This window comes from Bos javanicus, chromosome 1, assembly GCF_032452875.1.
Source record: "Bos javanicus breed banteng chromosome 1, ARS-OSU_banteng_1.0, whole genome shotgun sequence".
Classification (NCBI taxonomy): Eukaryota; Metazoa; Chordata; class Mammalia; order Artiodactyla; family Bovidae; genus Bos; species Bos javanicus.
Window position 1 is genome coordinate 3,604,932 of NC_083868.1, and position 6,027 is coordinate 3,610,958.

Consider the following 6,027-nt stretch of genomic DNA (forward strand, 5'->3'; position numbering starts at 1 on the left):
TTGGATGAGTAGTTTTGGAGAGAGCTGTCACAGTGCTGAGGATCGTAACACCAAAACTCTCCCATCCAGACACTAACATACCCAGGAGGGGGTGTGAGACACTTCAGCCTAGGGAAAGGGGTTTCAGCGGGTCCCCTCAGAACCGATCTGAATCTCTAAGAGCTCAAGGGGACTTAGTTGGTGGTGTCTGAGTTACTCCTGAAAAATCTAAAAGTTAGACCTGTGGCTATGATGGTAGAGACAATAGAGATGGAACTGATATTTTAGTTGGGTACAGATTGCTAGGTTGAAGTACATTTTTATATATAATTTTAAAGTTAACATTATCTGTTTTCTAGCTTCCAGAGATGATATTGAGAAGTAAGGTGCCATCCTAAGTTTACCCCTTAGTATGTTATCTGATCCCCCACTTCAGTCTCTAAAAACTTTAATATTTTTCTCTCTCTCTGGAGTCTGAAATTTCATGAGGGCATGTATTAAGAACTCAATGAGGCTTTTCACTTTGGGAACCAATTTCCTTAAGATTTGAGGAAAATATCCTGCACTGTGTTTGTATTTATTATTAAGTCTTTATTTTATTTTTTCTTAAAAGAGCTGTTTAAGGTTCACAGCAAAATTGAGGCAAATGTATAGAGATTTCCTGTGTACACCCAGCCCCCCACATGTACAACCTCCTCCATTATTGACATTCCCCAGAATGGTACATTTATTACAGGTGATGAACCTACATCATTGTCTTCTGAAGTTTAAAGCTGACTTTAAAGCTCACTCTTGGTGTTGAAATTCTGTGTGTCGGACAAATGTATAATGACATGTATCCACCACGATGGTCTCATAAAGAGTATTTTCACTGCCCTGAAAGTTCTTTGTGTTTCACCTATTAATCCCTCTCTTTCCCAACCTATGGCAACCACTGAACATTTTACTGTCTTCATAGTTTTGCCTTTTCCAGAATGTCATATATTTGGAATTGTATACTATGCAGCCTTTTCAGATTGGTTTCTGTCACTTAGTAAAATGCACTTTTTAAAATAATATTTTTCCTCTTTATTTTCTCTATTCCTTCTTTCTGGAACTGTTCTTGGTAGGATTTTAGACCTCCTTGATTGATCCTCTATGTTTTCTCTTTTTTTAAATAAAAATGTTTGTTTGTTTATTTATTTGGCTGTGCCTGGTCTTAGTTGTGCCCTGTGGGATCTAGTTCCCTGACCAGGGATCCAACCTGGGCCCCCTGCATTGGAAGAACAGAGTCTTAGCCACTGAACCACCAGGGAAGTCCCAATATTTTATATTTGTAGTCTTCTTGTACTACTCTCTGAGAGAGTTTCTTGATGTTGTTTTCCACCTTTATTTTGAGAGTATTTTAAAAACTTTCTATTACATTAAAAAATTTCCAAGAAAACAGAATGGAAGTTACTCAGAAAAACAATTACCCTATGTTCCAGAAATTTAACTTCTAGTATACACTCAAAATAACTGAAGCAAGGTCTTGTTAAGTATTTGTGTGTCCATGTTCACAGCAGCCTTATTCACAATAACCAATTGCTGAAAGCAACCCAAGGGTTCACTGATGGATACATGAATAAGCAAGTGGTAGTATAGGCATTGGAGAAGGCAGTGGCACCCCACTCCAGTACTCTTGCCTGGAAAATCCCATGGATGGAGGAGCCTGGTAGGCTGCAGTCCCTGGGGTCGCTAAGAGTCGGACAGGACTGAGCGACTTCACTTTCACTTTTCACTTTCATGCATTGGAGAAGGAAATGGAAACCCACTCCAGTGTTCTTGCCTGGAGAATCCCAGGGACGGTGGAGCCTGGTGGGCTGCTGTCTATGGGGTCACACAGAGTCAGACACGACTGAAGCGACTTAGCAGCAGTAGCAGTATAGGCATACAGTGGAATATTACTCAGCCTTAAAAAGGAAGGAAATTCTGACCCATGCCACAACATGGCTGAGCCTTGAGAACATGATACCAAGTGAAAGTAACCAGTTGCCAAAAGGCAAATGCTATATGATTCCACTTCTAGGAGAGAACCAGAGTAGTCAAATTTATAGAGACAGAAAGTAGAATGGTAGTTGCTGAGGACCGGGGACAGAATGGAGAATTATTGTTTAATGGGAACAGTAAATAATGCTGCAGATACTTCAGTTTTGCTAAACAAAAAGAGTTCTAGACATAGATGGGTGGTGGTAGTAGTTGTCCAACAATCTGACTTGATGCCACTGAACAGTACACTTAGAAATGGTTAAGATGGTAAATTCTGTGTTATGTGTGTTTCCACAAAAACATTTTCTGAGAGCGCTTCTATTCTCTGATTGTTTACAAAGTGTCTTGTGCTTGTGTCATGAGTTAAAAATCTTATCTTTCTCAGGAATGTTCTTCTTCTCCTGTTGAAGTATTTGTGTGTGCGTGCGTGTGTGTGTGTGTGTGTGTGTGTGTGTTTAAATACCTTTTTCTGTTTCTAATAGTATCTCTAGAACTCAGGGTTTCTTTATATCTAGTTTGTTTGTTTTGGTATTTGTCTTTGATGTTGAGACTGTTTCTCAAACCCCAGGCAATACTCAGCTTTCTCTTCATATCTGACTGATGAAATGAAGAGTTGAGTGGAGGTCATCTGTGTGGGGAGGGACTCTATGATGGGCGGTTTCGCTGTAGAGTCAGAGGATACTAGGGCAGCCTCTTTAATTGGGAATCTCAAAACATCCATCTCTGGAGGTCTTAATTCTGGGGCTCTTTCTTCAGAATCTCAAGAGCAAAGTTTAACTGCCTTCCAGGGTTTTGAGAATGAGTAGGAGAAGTGTACAAGAATTCCACCACTTTGTAAATAGTCTTCTGATTGGTTCCATATTTTTCAACCCCATTTCTCCATTTCGCTCTTGGTTCCTTCCCAACTTAGTTCCCTCAGTTGAGACTCTCTTTGGTTCAGTTTCTTTAGAGAACAAACTTCCCACCTCAGGTCTAGGAGGCAAGGATGGGGAAAAAACGAAGATTCAGTTATCTTGTGTACACTTTTAAACAGTCCTTCTCTTTCAGCCTTGAGACCTGCTCTTACTTCCTGTGTACTTGGTATCTTCATTTCCTGGGCTTTTCCACAGTTCCGTGGGATGGGGACTGGCTTACTTCTCTCTTTCTTCCGCTGAGATTTCTTTAGTTCTACTGGTCACTTACCACCTCTCTATCTACTTGGTAATCTACCTGGGCTCCTGCACTGCTATTTTCATCCTTGTGGTCTTACAATAAAAAATGTCCTCTGCTGTCATTTTTATAGAGTTAGAGGAGGAAGAGGAGAAAAACAGGTGAGGCTCATCTGTTTAAATAGGAGTCACAACTGTTGACTTAAGAAAAAGGTCCATACCATGAGAGAAATGTCATGCTTACTCTGACTCATCAACTTGGGTTCCTCACACCCCATTTCACAGAAACTGGGCACCTTCATTCAAATCCTGGGTCACACTTACAGAATAAGCCATTCATTTGAATGACCAACAGATCATGTGGCATCTGCAATGACAGATCCTGCTGAGTTAGGAGTCTGCCCTGAAGTTTTGTCCTGCTTAATTAGCTTTCCTTCTCTTTATCCTCAGTCCAAAACTTCTGTATGTAGTAAAATGTTTTCTAGGCTATGGCTGGCTATATACACATAAATTTTTTGCTTACATTGTTAATATGTCAGCATCATTGGAGGCAACATTTTGTGGCAGAAACCATTAGTTTTCTAGCCAGCATCTGTCCTCTACATTTTTATCAACAGAACACCAATTTTGTTTAGGGCAGTAGCTCCATCTCCCAGTCTTCTTTACAGGTAAGAAAGTTCTGATCAATGAGATGAATAGGACTTCTGGGAAAGCTATTTTAAATGGAATTCATTCAGGTGGCAGCCTTTGCCCTTCCCCTGATTCTTCCAAGACCATGCGCAGTGGGGCTGAGGCTGGAGCAGATGTCTTACTGCCATTAATCAACCAACATGAGGGTCCAAGCCACACATTAAGACAGCTGATGGCACTGTGGAAGCTACCAGGTTAGATATGATTGGCTTGCAAGTGAAACAAGCCAAAGTTAGTCACTCAGTCATGTCTGACTCTTTGCAACTCCATGGACTGTAGCCTGCCAGGCTCCTCTGTCCAGGGGATTCTCCTGGCAAGAATACTGGAGTGGGCTGCCATGCTCTCCTCCAGGGGATCTTCCTGACGCAGGAATCAAAACCAAGTCTTCTGCATTGCAGGAGGATTCTTTACCATTTGAGCCCCCAGAGAAGCCTCTGAATTTCTTGTTCTATGAGAAGATAAAACCTTTATATATATTTAAATTGCTTCTGAGTCATGTTTCCAGTTACTTGCAACTGAATGCAGCCCACAATGACACAGATTCCCTCCCTATCTTTAAATACCTTTTGCTGTGAGTCTCAGTGCTCAGTTATGTGTTTGGAGGAGAGTAAGGTCTCTGTTGACCAGATGTTGCTGGTGCCCTGAAAATTGCTTCTCCGTGCTCACCATTTCTCGGAAGCTCCAGCCTGGTTTCCATCTGGCCAGCACCTGTGACTCTGCCTGAGGGCTTCCTCCAGCCACTAGGGCCTGCTCTGCTTACACACGGGGCAGGCTGGAAAGATATTCCGGGAATTAATGTTCCTCTCCTCTTCACATCCAAGAGCAGCCTTCCTCCAGTGCCTGAAGGGGTCAGTGTATCAATACTCTGGCTCCGGGGCTTTCCTGGTGGCTCAGCGGTCCAGAATCCACCTGCCAATGCAGGAGAAATGGGTTCTATCCCTGATCGGGGAAGATCCTACATGCCGAAGAGCAGCTAAGCCCATGCACCACAACTATTGAGCCTGTGCTCTAGAGCCCGTGTTCCACAATGAGAAGCTCCCGTAGTGAGAATCTTGCACACCACAACTAGAAAGGAGCCCCTGCTCACCCTAACTAGAGAAAAAGCCCGTGCAGCAACGAAGACCCAGAACAGCCAAAAACAGATAAATAAATGAAAAAATAAAATACACTAGCTCCCTTGCTTCTCTGGCAGATAACTGTGAGGTGGGTCTACATTAACTGCCAGGGCTCCCCTAGGATCCTGGGGGGCAAGATCAAGCTACACTTGCCTGCAGTTGCCACTGACTTGTAGCACATAATTTAGCAGCTTCCTTCCGTTTTCTGTCTCATGCCCCCACTCTCCTACCAGAATTTTCTGGGATCACCTTCCAAAGAAACTACCCAGACTAGAATCTCAGTCTCAGGGTCTGCTCCTGGGGGAACCCAAACCAAGATAATGGAATTTTTACCCAGCGTTGCTTTGAGGTCATGGAAGCTAACTGGGGCCCAGAAATTTTTATATGCCCCTTTGCATGTACCTATGCTTCCCTGGTGGCTCAGAGGGTAAAGCGTCTGCCTGCAACACAGGAGACGCGGGTTCAATCCCTGGGTCGGGAAGATCCCCTGGAGAAGGGAATGGCGACCCATTCCAGTAGTCTTGCCTGGAAAATCCCATGAACTGAGAAGTCTGGTAGGCTACAGTCCATGGGGTCGCAAAGAGTCGGACACGACTGAGCAACTTCACTTTGCATGTACCTAGCTAGTCTATGCTGTGAAATTCAGGCAGTGGTTCCTGCTAGGGCAGCACTATGGGGCCTCTGGCTGGCAACCTTTTTTGGTGATTCTTTCCCTCCTCCACAACTCTCTGTGATCCCAATGCCCCATGTTGCCCTGAGAAAGAAGCATCAGTGTGAGGCCTGGGTTGGTGGATATTCTGAGCCGGTTATTGTGGGCAGCCGAGGGGACTGGCCACAAAATGCCAAAGTTAGGAGAGGACGTCAACCCTAGCTCTGTAGTTTACAGGTGAACAAAAATGCTCTCAATCTCCGGTGAGCTGGGCGAGATTCATCCTAGGTGGCCAACTTCTTCCTTCTCTGGTTCTCCTACAAAATGAGGCTCATCTCAGAAGAGAATGTGTGTTCCAAGTAACCTGTGCTGTGACCTGAGTTTGCAGTATTCAGAATAAGGAGCCTACTTGAGGAACATGATTAGATCACAGGTCCTT

General features: G+C 43.7%; 1 non-coding gene across 1 annotated transcript; it reads right to left on the bottom strand.

Moving 5' to 3' along the window:
- Positions 1–1,201: 1,201 nt before the first annotated feature.
- On the bottom strand, positions 1,202–1,274 carry TRNAG-UCC (transfer RNA glycine (anticodon UCC)). Its single transcript has one exon. It is a non-coding gene; the product is annotated as a tRNA-Gly (tRNA).
- Between the last annotated feature and the right edge of the window lie 4,753 nt (positions 1,275–6,027).